This window comes from Mauremys mutica, chromosome 1 (genome assembly GCF_020497125.1).
Source record: "Mauremys mutica isolate MM-2020 ecotype Southern chromosome 1, ASM2049712v1, whole genome shotgun sequence".
Classification (NCBI taxonomy): Eukaryota; Metazoa; Chordata; order Testudines; family Geoemydidae; genus Mauremys; species Mauremys mutica.
In genome coordinates this window covers 167290368-167303950 of record NC_059072.1, presented here as the reverse complement: position 1 = coordinate 167303950, position 13583 = coordinate 167290368, and the positions used below count along the sequence as shown (strand labels likewise).

General features: G+C 41.6%; 1 long non-coding RNA gene across 1 annotated transcript; it reads right to left on the bottom strand.

Moving 5' to 3' along the window:
* Positions 1 to 4362: 4362 nt before the first annotated feature.
* On the bottom strand, positions 4363 to 9196 carry LOC123354180. Its single transcript, XR_006574653.1, has 3 exons — positions 9135 to 9196; positions 7621 to 7699; positions 4363 to 4478 (listed from the first exon to the last, which is right to left on the bottom strand). It is a non-coding gene; the product is annotated as an uncharacterized LOC123354180 (long non-coding RNA).
* Between the last annotated feature and the right edge of the window lie 4387 nt (positions 9197 to 13583).

The following is a 13583-nucleotide window of genomic DNA, read 5'->3' as shown; positions in this document are numbered from 1 at the left end:
TGCAATAAAAGACCTGTAACATGGTTGCAGCTGGCCCAGGTCAGCTGACAGGCTCACAGAGCTCAGGCTGGGGGGCTAAAAGCTGCAGTGTAGATGTTCAGACTCAGGCTAGAGCCTGAGCCCTACGAGGCCATGTCAATTCACCCAGGCTCCAAGACTTGATGCTGCAGGGTTTTTTATTGCAGTGTGGACATACCCTTAGAAAGTATTATAAACCACCGGTTTGTGCAAGCTATTCTCTAACCTCTAGCTCTGGAATCCTTAACAGCCAGCCCACATGCCAGGTTCCCTTGCTCCAAATTGGCGTTATGGCAAAGTTCAGCCCATTGTATTACTGCTTAGACTGCTGATGAGAAGGGATGGCCCTCAGTCCAGATTCATTGGGGTGGCTTTAAGGTACAACACAGCAGGTTAGTGTTAAGAAGCAGGATATCTATGCAACTCAAGCAACCTCCTTGGTACCAAATGGAAAAAAAAATCATATATCATTCTTTTCCATTTTCTTCCCTCCCCTCCCCATCACCTTTTTAAATGAGTGTTTTTACTAGCTAAGTGAATGCGGCAGATGTTGCCTGAGTCTTTATTGCAGGGATTGACAAAGTGGCTATAAGTATGGCACATACAAGGAGAATGCTTCTTTATGACCCAGTAGCAAGAACTGATATGATATACATCCCAATTTCCTTTTGTCTTCCAAAGGAGAGAGAGTGTTTGTTCATTTAGTACTGATTTAAGCTTGTGGGGAAAAATCCTACTCCCTCTCGGTGTAAATGTCTTCTTTCTCACATAAAACTATTTTAGGTGCTGTATAAAGTGTATCTGAATAAGATATGCGATTTCTTAAAAAAAATAAAAAAATAATAAGGCCTGCTGCTAGAGCACCTCCTTATGGCTGCATCCGGGGAAGAGCTCTGCCTGGTCTGACACTCCCTTCTTTCTCTTGCTCATGCTGTGGATCCTCTCACACTCCCAGAGTTACAGTGCTTTCTCTTTTTGAGTCAGACTGCTCCCTCCTCATGGCTTGGCCCTCTAGCTTGATCACTATGGGTACATCTACACTGAGATGCAGGAGAGTCCTAGAGTCCAGGCTTTAGGCCAGGCCCAAACCTCTACACCACAGTTAAACAGTCCCATAGCTTGGGCTACCCATGGGAGTTTAATTGCAGAGTAAACATACCCCAAAAGGGGGGAAACACATAGGGTATCAGAGTCTTTGCATATGACCTGCCTGAGACACTCTTCCAATTCATTACCCAGACGGATGGTACCACTTCCCCAGTGGCTTGTAGAAGAACCTGGGCCCAGCCACTGCTCTGGGTTCCGGCTCAGGAACCTTCAAACCAGAAGCCAAGACCTGTACCATCCCAAACCTTGCTGATGTTTCCTGAGCCTTTTCCTACTCCACCTCTATCAAATTTCCTTCTCCACCACCTCTCTAGCCTCACCTTTCCCTCTAGGCTGCTATTCCAGGGTTTCTCCTTTCCTCTTTGGCTTCCACAAGACAATCTTCAACTGCCTTCACTGCTTGGCCTTATCTCAGTCCTGCCTGCTCCTGCTTAGCTGGGCTGTGTCCTCAATCAAGGATTGCCTGTCAAGACTAACTCTCCCTCAGGTGTGACCTGTCAGGTTTTTTAGCCCCTTCTGAGTCATGTTAACCCTTTCTGGGCTTAACTTTTCAAAAGCCACTAGTGCTGTTCAGTGCCACAATTTTTGGGAGCCCAACTTGAGATAACTTGAAGATGCATGATGTTTACAAAGTGCCAAAGTTCTGCTTTCTGAAAATCTGGCCTCTTTAAAGGGGTCTCAAACTTGGTACCTAAAAATTGATGTCACTAATCACTTTTGGGAATCTAGGCCTGGATGTTAAAAGCTGGCAATTTCTGTGAGAATTCAACATTGTCACGCTTCTCACCACTGCTCAAAATTCCTATTAGTGAGTTGTAAGAATACCACACAGTAATTTTGCCTGTACCACTGCTATGCTATGGCTGTTATTTCAAATTCTGCTACTTGAGCTTCTCTATTCTTCTGGGACTACTGCATAAAATACAGAGTGAACATTAAAACGTGGCTGCAATTCAGTGGTGTGTTTGCACTAAAAGCAGACAAACCCTATGGATTTACCCTGTTCAAGATTCCCTGCGCATAAGGAGATTCTCTACCCATGTAGAACTGCTGTAGCAATTTCTAAACTCCACACCCCCTCAGCCACCAACATAAGAGGCATAATGGGGAGAGGGGATGTGACCAGGGCTTCTCTGTAAAAATTCCTGCCTACCAAAACTGCCCCCTAGGGTCAGAGGCAGATGGTGGCGGCTCCACGCTATGCATGGGGATAGACCAATTGCTCACTGGCTCTAGTACATTTGCAAAGCCCTTCCCCAAGCTACAGTCTGTTTTCGTCAGACACAGCCATGGATCTGGGCCTATACAAAATTGTATAAAATAAAAACAAACCAGGGAACACACAGGCAGTGTGCACACACACGAGTGTAAAAACACTGAACAGTTTGGGATTTTTACCTACATCATTTCAGCAAATTTATTTCCACTCCAGACTCAAACACTCAGATCCAGAGGGTGGATGCAAATGTAAATGCTCAACCTTTCGAGGGCTTGAGGGGTCTGCTGGTATGTTTTGAAATGCAGTAAAGAAAAAGAGGTGGGTTGGCGAGAGGAAGGAGTAACCTTTCAGGAGTATATTTGGGGAAGAAGGACAACTAGCGCTACAGAGGACAATCCATACGCAAAAGCTACCAAACTCTTGGCTTGCTCTCAAATTATAGACATGGAAATGTGCTGTTAAATACTGTCACATCTCCAAAGGTTCCACCAATTAGAAGAAGAAAGTAATCCTCGGCTATAAGGAAAGTGGCAGCTGTTGTTTACATTTAAAGCCAGTATGTATGTTTGAGATATAGATATATATTTTTTCACTCAGTGATATACATATCAGTTTTGAGCAGAGATGCCCAGAGCTTTGTTGTTGAACTGTCACTTAGAGAGGAAAGAACAATTTACATAAAAAAGGGCCATAAAGGAAAAGCAGAAGATGAGTGGCCGAGAAGCTAGGCATATATAAAAGCAATCTGAACATGCTGTGTGGGGATGGGACTGTCTGTCCCCCAACACCTCCCACACCAAGACAACTCAATTTGTTGACCACTGAATACCCACCAGTGACAACACAGTAATGAGATGTAAATCGGGCCCTTTCAGAATAGAGACTAAAAGGTGAAAATCACGTTCTATAGAAACAGACAGATAGGTGTCTGAACTGCAGCCCTTCCTTCCAAAAAGGTTAACCGAATTTGCTGCTGAAGACAACAGTGCTGCAGTAACCCTGGCAGAGGACGTAGCTTTTTAAATCGTGCACAGACTCCTGAGTCAGTGAAATGTTTGACAGGGAATAATACGGATTGGCAGCATTGCTGGATGTGTGTTTCAAGGGCAGAATTGAAATCATACTCCCAGACAGTACAAACATAGATCATTGAAAGGTATTCTTATAAATACAGTGCTGCAGGAAGCAGGCCAATTATCCTCCTTCTCCTAGTGCAGAGCTTGTACATCTAGCCAAGTTCCCAGGGTAACATGACGGAGTGGAAAAGTGACTAAATAAATAGTTCAGAACCTTCATATGGTTCTTAATGGAACACTGATAGGAGCAATTCGGGGAAAGCATTTCATGAGCCTTTATGTACCAAATTCGATTGGAAAGGCACTACGAACTTAATCTGCCTCTATCTCAGGGGAGTATATTTGCACAATTATCAGTATTGATCAGTCCGCAGGAATACATTTTATTTCATGGGAAAGTATTGCCAACTCTAGCAGTGGTGGGTATTTTTCCTATATAAATCCCTGGTACGCAGGACTCCCATGTAGAGGTGATGGCACTGTGCAGCCAAAGCGAGCCTTGCTTCCCTCCACAGTGAATCTGGAAGATGCTCCAGACTGAGCAGTGCATCCGTGCCTCCAGGTTACACATCTCAGAGAAGCAGAGAGCTGTGTAAGAAAAGTTTGATTAAAAAACAAACCTCATGACCTCTAGTGACCAGATATTAACAGCCTGATTTTCAGAAGCGTTGAGTCCCCATTGACTTTAGTGGAAATTATGGATGCTCAACAGCTCTGAAAATCAGGCCATAACGCTCTAGGAAGGCAGAATGAAAATTCTACCAGCTAAAGGCTCCTAACTCTGACAGAACGGCACTGTTGTCTTCCTGCTATATAACTCCAAAGGATGATATTAACAAAGGTTTTAAAACATGGAAAGTATCTGTTGAACTCAACCTGTCTGTACTTACCTAAAACAATTCACACTGTTTGCAGGTGTTGGTCCTTCTGGAGAATGATCAGCTCAGTTTTGCTAACTCATTGAGGCAGGTGGCTTGTTACTCTCTGTCCAGAAGTAAGGGAGGTGGGAAGAGATCTAGACTATGGGCCTTGAGGAAGAATCTTAAGAGTAGCCAAGCCTGGGAACAGGTTTGAGCTGAAAATTGTTAAATTGCTAATTCAAAATTTGTTAATAAAGCCAAAGACCAGGAAGGGGGCTTGATTAAGCATGTGTACCATGTTTTAAAATACATTGGGATAGGCACTTGCTCACAAGAGAGAAGAGCCAACATTGGTAGACGCCAGATAGTAAAAGATAAACACCCAGACTGATTTCAGCGAGGTTCAGCAAAGTTAAGAGCTGGCCTATCAATTTTTAAACAGGTTTTCATCCATTTCAGCCATTAGCATTCTCCCAAGTAATGTGAAGGCACAAACTGGTGAGGGATTAGAAAAGAAGAAAGAAAAGGAGAAGCTTTTATTCTTATGAATCTCTTCTTGTCCCCAAACTGCACAGCAAGTGGAAAAAAGGCACATGCCCAGTCAATATTACGATATGGAAATCACATGTGAACTAAGAGCCAAATCCAAAGCTTGTTGAAGTCAATAGACAGAGTCTCATTGTCTCCAATGGATTTTAGATCAAATACTAAGCTTATAGTAGGCCCCTAAAAAAACCCCCATGGGTTCTGGCAAACTCTGTACTACACAGAAAAATCCAGGCTACGTATGATTGTTACTAATTCATTTTGGAAGCATGCCAGTTATTTGCTATACATTGAACGAGGCAAGGATCTAATCATTTCTAGAGTGACAAGTCCAAAATGATAGAGAACATTGTTGTTGTTATTACAATGATCTATTCCTGCTGCTTTTCTCATTTTTCTCTTTCATCATAGTGATACAGATAAGACAGATTACTGTTGTAAATCACAACAAAAATATGGTTTTCTCCAGCCCTTTTAACCTTTTCTGTTCAAAGTCCTATGCCAAAACACCATTTCCCAACCTGTTAGCTTCACTCCTGCTACTAGATCTTGTGCAATAAATTTGGGTACCAAATGCATAGGCTACAATTCTCAAATTTTGGGATTCAAAAGTTAGGAACTAAAATCCAGATTTACTCAGCTAAATATATGCTTTGGTGTTTAAATATGGATTTTAGTGTCTACTCCAAAGCTCATTGAAGTCAGTGGGAGTCTAGGGACTCCAATGTGCTTTGGATTTAGGATCATTGTATCTAATGTCAGACATCCTGTTCATGAAATTACATGGATCAGTTGGCTGGGATTTAATAAGTGGAAACAATGAAGGTCGAAGTTTCTTTTCAGAGCTGTAGCTTGTCACCACTTCATCACTATCCAAACTCTGCGGCTCCATGGAGAGAGATTCTCCTAAGTATATGATGCTGCCACCTCTGCTAGATCTACTCAAAACTTTTAATTCTGGAAATTTTGACCAAAAAAAATTCTGATTTTATTTAAACCCATCTTATAGGGTGGTCAAAACTTTTGGAAACTTTTAAATTTTGTTAAAAAAAAAATTAAAAATCTCTGAAAAAGTACCAGGTAACTGGTTGAACTAACCTGATATGTTTTATTACATGCAGGTAAAAACTAGTAGTGCATTTCCATACAGTATTATTTTATTATTAACAATATTGTTATTGTGTCCAAGAACTGAAATTTTAATTTTTTGTTTCCAAATAGAGTTGAACCCATCTATAAGATGTTTCTCCACTAGGAAATTTTGTGGCCATATTTCGCAATGATGTTGCCAGCAGTGCAAGCTCTAGTATTGACTAGGTCCAGGCAATTTTACACCACGGTGTCACCTAACCCTGTGCTGAGCTGGATTAGATGCTACAGTGCAAACAGTACTTATGACTCCCTCTAGTTTGGACTTGGCACAATTCGGGGGAAGAGGGGGGGGGAGCACACAGCTGCTAAGGAATAAATAGCAATTCTAGGGTGTGATCCCATATTACTGAAGTTAATGGCAAAGCTTCCATAGACTTTAATGGTGCAGGATCGTGGCCTTATAGTATAGGTCAGGTCACAGTGAAACCCTTGGTCTACATACAATTTTTGTACCAATTTAACTCTTTCAGTTAGGGGGTATGATTTTGTCATCAGAATATTTTAAATCCGTACAACCACTAGTGTTAATACATCTCTACTGGCATAATGGTGCTTTATAGGAGTATAGCTTATTCGCCTTCCCTGACAGCAATAATATATATTGGTATAAGCCCCTCTATACTAATATAACTGCAGCCACACTAGGTTAGTTGTACCATCTTAACTGTACTAGTATAGTTCAAGTGGTATAACATGTGTTTGCGACTAATCCTTGGAGTACAGTGAAAGTCCTGAGTCCTTACGTGTATTTTAACAGACTTTCAATATTCCTTGTAATGAAGCTTCACTCAACTTATACTGAAATTCAGTGTCAAAAGGAGGTCTCTTTGGCATTCGCTTTCAGGGAGATAAGTGCTGTCATCCAAGGGCATCATGACCTCCTCCTCCTCCTCTGCTCTTGCTGAACAGAAAAGAGTGGAGGGGGCACGGGGGGAAGAAGTTGCCAATAGGTACAATTTTCAAAAGCACCTAAATTACTTTGGTGTTTTTGAGAATGAGACTTGAGCACTTCTGAAAATGTTCCCTGATGTTTCATGGAGAGAGGGGTAATGAGGAATCCTTGGCTCCCAATCTTGCCACAGCTAATTGCATTGGGGAGGGAAGAAGAGCTGGTCTTCAGACATCCATGTCCTATTAGGAATGTATATGTGGCCTTTCAGAGACTTTCATCCTTCTCCCCACATCTGCCAGGGCAAACAAACCCTACTACTGCTTCTGAGGTGTCATCTTTTGCCGACTAGACCCCCCCCTTTTGTGATAATGAAAATAAAAGCCAACACAGTTAACAAAGACCAACTGTATTAATAATCACAGTTTTCTCAGAAATTTCCCCTTGTGCAAACTTCCTTTAGACAGAGAAGGAAGAGGAAGGCATTTTTATTAGCCCTTCACCTTTAATTTCAGCTGTGACCTCAACAGTTTGTCCTTTTGCCTTCATTTCCCCCTGCATTTTTACATTCTCAAATCAGTACAGTCCCTTTGGATTCACCTTGAGTCCCTCTTTCTGTGAGCAGGCGGGATTGGGATGGTCACCTTTAACCATCCAAAGCATGCAGCTCAACAGGATTAGGTGGACAAAAATGATCCAGAAGAGACCATGCTGATTGATCCCGTTAAAACACACTTTCCTTTTCAGACTCACTTCCTGGCAGTGTGTCATCGCTCCTTTCCCTTCATTAACAGAAGGCGTGTAAGCTGGAATGCTGTTGACTTGTGCCTGGCTGAAAATAGAGAAAAGAAAAGAGTTAGCATCTCATATTTCTGTGAGTACATCTGCCAGCATCTGGAACACCACCAGCCTACCAACTGCACGTTTTCAAAGGGTTATGATGCACTATGTGGGTCTTTGATGAAAAGCTCTGAACCCCAGAATATGAGCTTTTTACTGTGGATGGTGTGTGCTGAATCATAATGCGGCGTTGCACTGACATTCAGTGAGAAAGAAGAAAAGTGACTGAATTTATTATTTCCCCCCTTCAAATGTAGGATCTCCCGAGCTTCCATTAATATTCCGCTGCTTGTGAAATTACAAAATGTAAGAAAGATTAATTTTATATGTTCACTGTAATAGTTAGTGTCTTGCTTTGGGGAAAATATAGCAGTCAAGAAAGTTCTCTTCTTCCAAATTTTTTTCTTGTATTCTATATTAAAATATAGAATACAAGTAACTATCATTTGAACTAAATCTACAGTATATGGGAACTTCTAAAAGTCTTGCTTAGACATAAATGACTTTTAAGACAAGTTTTAAATAAAATAATTCTATTTCTAGAGTTCAGATTTTCAGCACTGATGTCATACAGAAAGGTCTGTAAGCCAGCAATGGACAAAAAAATACTGTGGCTTGCAGGTGCCGTAGGGGATAGATAGTAGGATACAGAGCTTTTCACCTCTAGGTTCCCTATTTTGAACCTAGACTAGCACAAAATATACTACAATGGAATTGATCTGTTGCAACACATTTCATGGACCAGGAAAAAAACAATTCATCCACATACAGATCACTGGGGGGGGGGGGCGGTTAAATATTTAAATAGTTGGCATGAAGAAAGGACAAAGCTAACACATTGGGTGTAGATTCCTTAAATTAGTCGCCACAGCAAAATTACCTCCAATAGTAAAGAGTCCTAGGGCAGGTCTACACTAAGGGCGGGGGTCGAACTAGGGTACGCAAGTTCAGCTACGTGAATAGCGTAGCTGAACTCGAAGTACCCTAGTTCGAACTACTTACCCGTCCAGACGCCGCGGGATCGAAGTCCGCGGCTCCAAGGTCGACTCCGCCACCGCCTTTTGCAGTGGTGGAGTACCGGAGTCGACCGCGGCGCTTCCGGAGTTCGAACTAGCGCGTCTAGATCAGACGCGATAGTTCGAACTCAGAGAAGTCGAACTCACCGCGTCGACCCGGACGGTAAGTGTAGACTAGCCCCTAGAGAGTAAGCATGAAGAATGCAACAACTGGAGGACTGAAGTGAGTAGGTGATGGAACAGGAGAATGAGGTCAAAGACGTACGGTGAGGAGAATCCATAAAGAGTTTAGACATCCTAAATCCTTGATTTGGATTCAGGGATGAACAGGAAACCACCAAAAATATCGAAGGATGGTGTGTAATGAAGCATACATATACAGACACACTGTCAGGGCTGGGGTATGTGCACCTGTCAATTATGAGGTTGCAGTCAGGAGACAAGTAGCAGGATCAGGGTCAAGTGAGGTCAGGATACCAGGAAGTCAAGGTCAGGCACCAGACAACTAACAGAGCTGGGAAGAAAGCAGGGTCAGAAGCCAGGGTCTAGAATTCATAGCCAGCCAAGGTCTGAAGCAGAAGCAGGCAGTCTGCATCATTGCTAAGACACCTCCCCATGCCCATGCCGGCTTCCTGGTTTATATACCAGCACAAGCCAACCAGCAGACTGCGGGGGGAATGTACCACTCAGCCCTCCTGGGTAGTACGTCCTGCATTTGCTAACTTCACAGCATCCTTCAGCAGAAACCTGACTTAAGCTTCTGATGGCTATGTGGAAGTGCTGGTAACTCAGAACCCCTATAGTCCCAGCTTCTAGCCCTGCAGGGTCTTACACAAACTTGCCTAAGATGAGCAAATTGTTCAAGATGAAGGTTTGTATGTGGAGAATTATGGATGTTAATATGCAACATGCCCAGTTTTAGAGAGCCGTGAATATGGAGGAGGCAAGGGGTTATGGGTGGAAGATTCTATTTTTCTACCATTAAACGTGTGTGCATAGCGAGAGAAAGTGCAGTACTTAGTAGGCCTGATTCATAGGTATTCTGTTCCTGTGCTTTTGGCAAAGGTGGGAGAGGAAGCCAAGATGACTATAATCCACCACTGAGCACTCCGTATTCTAGGGCTGGACAGACCACTGTCCATCCCCAAGTGTCAGTTACAACAGACTAGTTGTAACCGACAATGTCAACTAGTATTACTGCTCAGAAATTTGACTTAAATTTGTTTTCTTTTGTTTGGAAATGTAGATTCATCCAACTGAAAATGTTTGTGGGAAAGAGTCGGTGTGGTCAAATTTCCCATTTCAACAAAAATTTGAAAAGTTTTGGAATTGTTTCAATTTTTTCTTAATTAAAATTTTCTGGGTTTTGAGTCAAAATGACTTTTTTGTTTTGAGATTTAAATTTATAGTAAAAACATGGAAAAATTTTAAAAGGTCAAAATGGAAACTAAACATCTGAAAATTATTGAAACAAAATGTTTTGATTGACCCAGTCGGATATTATTATTTTCATGAACATTTTTGATATTTCAACTTTTTGTTATCATTTAGGATGGGGAAAAAAATGTTCAAATCTCAAAGTCTCATGGTTTGGGACAAAGATTTCCCCACCCAGCTTTTCTCTGTGGTGACGAGAGAAAGAACCCATTCCAATCACTAAAACACCATTACTTTTAATTTTGTTTATTTTTGAGATGTCAAGATTTCATGAGTTTTTCTTGTTGACTTTCTAACTGAGCTGAAAGTTGGCAGCAATTGATAAACGACACTTTCAGGAAAAAGGCAGATTCAGATTCAGCAGCCAGATATTATAAAGATATGCCTCACATGTCTATGAATGAAATGATTATTCTAATACCTGTGTAATAATCATTGTAAACTTGATGTTCCCAAATGCCTGAGCTAACTTGGTCTAAACTGTGACCTGGTGCAATTAATAAGAGTTCTTTGCCATCTCTGCTGCCAAACCTGGCTCCTTAGTGCTTACTGTCCATTACAGATTTCTGGGGTGATGCTAATTTTATAGATATTCTAATGTAGTTCAATAAGAGGACTATAATGCAATCACATAAGATAGAAATGGCAAGTCCCTATTAGGTCATCTATCCCATCCCTGTCCATTCAGGATTGATCCCTACATTATATTTTAGGTATCTTTCAATAAAAGCTGCAGAGGCTCTCATGATAAAAAAATAATTTTATCTGAGGTTAAATGAGGAATTCTTGGTTGTAGCCAGAGTTTTATGTTCGGCTAATTGAATGAGCACAGGAACAGCTGAGAGCTGAATCTATTTTAGGTTTCTGTGACGTATTCTGTTGCCCTCCCTTCTGCTATAAATCATTATAATCAAGATATTTGTCGTCGACTTATCATTAGGTGGCAGGCTGTGGCGCAAGTTTCCAATCAGCTTCACCTTTGGTTGTGGGAGAGAGAATATGAAGCATTGCAGTCAGGAAATAAACTGCTAAATGCAAAGATGGCGCAGTCTCATTCAACAAAACTGTACCTTGTGTATCTGTAAGTCATGTTGACTTACTTCAACAACAAAACCAAAGTTTTACTATCCCTGCAGAGCCACAACAGTTATGGGAGAAAAAGATGGATTCTATTTTGCCTCTAGCATCAGCAAAATTGTGGTACGTGGTAACCAGAGAATCATTTGTATTGGTGACGTAAAAGGCAGAGAGGATACATCTTCATTTTTCAGAAACCAGGTTGAGACTGCAGGGCTGGTGGCAAGAAAAGCCATAGAATATCAGGGTTGGAAGGGACCTCAGGAGGTCATCTAGTCCAACCCCCTGCTCAAAGCAGGACCAATTCCCAACTAAATCATCCCAGCCAGGGCTTGTAAGCCACAGAGAATGAATAAATACAGAAGCCCAGTAGGGCATTTTTACAGTCACTCTTTCCTGACCGGCGGGGGGGAGAGAGAGAGAGAGACAAACTTTAAACTTTAGATCAATTGGCTTGCCTCCAGCTCCTTTTTCCTAGAACTTATCCCTGGAAGAACTATCTGCAAGCTGGCTAGAAAGAGACAAAAAGGAAGAAGATGAGGATGGATCAACTAGATCTCATTCTTATCCCTGTTGCCCAAAGGTGCCAAGTCCCAAAGCCTCTAGTTCCTTTCTTAAAAGACTACATTTTCAGAAATGCCCTTGAAGCTAAACCCGTCTGTCTTAACAAAGACATCAGAGTTTTCTTTCTTGTTTGTCACTACAGCATCCAGTCCCACATGCCTTTAACTACTTAAAGAAAAAAACAAACAAAAAAAAAACCCATGCCCTTCTCCCTGCAGGTGTGTGGTTGCCTCAGACACACCACTTTAGGGAAAAGTAAGGCCTGAGAAGAACAGAAGCACACATGTGACAGGAGAAAATCCAATTTGCTAATTAGAACTGATACCAGGCAGAATTTATTATTTAAAAATCTCTCTCACCATGTGGGACTCTCAGCATGTTCCATGTCTAGCAGAGATAATTTTATCCTTTAAACAAATGCTGATTTCAAGTCATTTTAGACTGAACATCAGGTTAACCGCTTTGTTGTTGTTGTTGTCGCTTTCATTAGAAATGGGTGCAAAGGAGCCCAATGCAGGCCAAGATGTTAGGAGTCTAATATCTGAGCTCTGGGACACAAATAAGGCCTTGTCCCTGGTTTTTATTAACAGTAATTATCAGATCTTATATAGAACTTTTAGTTCTAGTTTTTTGCTGTTTAGCATTGTGTAGCTTTTGACTTGGTAGGTTGTGACATGCTGCATTTTCCTCGCTCCGTGACTGGATGCACTCGCTCCAGTTTTTACTCACACAAGGGTCTCTTTGAGGTTTGGAACATTTTTGGAAGCCATAAAGAATTTTGTAAAATGAAAAAATACTGTTTTGAACACTCAAAATGGGATATATTTATATATTTTCTAAATTTTTGTGAAAAAAATTTCAACCGGCTGTACTTGCGAGACATTTCATCTCCACCATGGCTCTGAGAACATCCACCCCATGACATAGAAGGACAACCCCTCTTTTATTTTGAATCTTCATTGATCAAACATTTGAACCCTCTCTTGAGGACTTCAGTAACTCAGACATAGGTTAGGGGTTTGTTACAGGAGTGGGTGGGTGAGATTCTGTGGCCTGTGTTGTGCAGGAGGTCAGACTAGATGATCATAACAGTCCCTTCTGACCTTAAAGTCTATGAGTCTATGACTATAAGTTCATATAGGGGAAATTGACTTTAAATATTTCAACAAACTTTCCTGAAGCTGAGCCAGATTTTGGCCCCTGACCAGAATCCAGTGCTCTATCCATTCCTCCTTCAGACTATGCTAGTGACCAGGACTCGTATTTTCCTTACATACAGATCTGCTCCCCAACAATCCAGTCCAGATGGCTCAAAGGCATTTTTTATGTTGCTTTAAAGCTACAGTGTCAGGGTTCTTAGATTTTAAAATTAACGTACTTTCATAGTTTCCCCATATCTTCAGAACAGGAGTTGCAACAGGACTGTTTAAATCCAGGATGTGGATTTTCTGAGCTTGCAGATGTGCACATGCAAAACGTAACATCCTATTCTATTCTCATGGGCTTGGTGTAACATATCACCACTTACAAGAATGGAACATGAAAGCAAGGGACTCGGAGCCAGGACCATTGGGTTCTATCCCAAATCTGTTCTTGACTCACTGGCTTGAATTCAGGTTTCAAAGGAGTGGAACAGCTCCCATTGAAGGCAGTAGAATGTCTAGTTGAGAAACTGTCTATTCCAAGACTGAACTTGGCATTAGCCTGCCTTTCTATAAAATGGGTATCTTAATACCTGCATCACAAGGGAGTTGTGAATCTCAATCAGTCAAGGCTCAGATG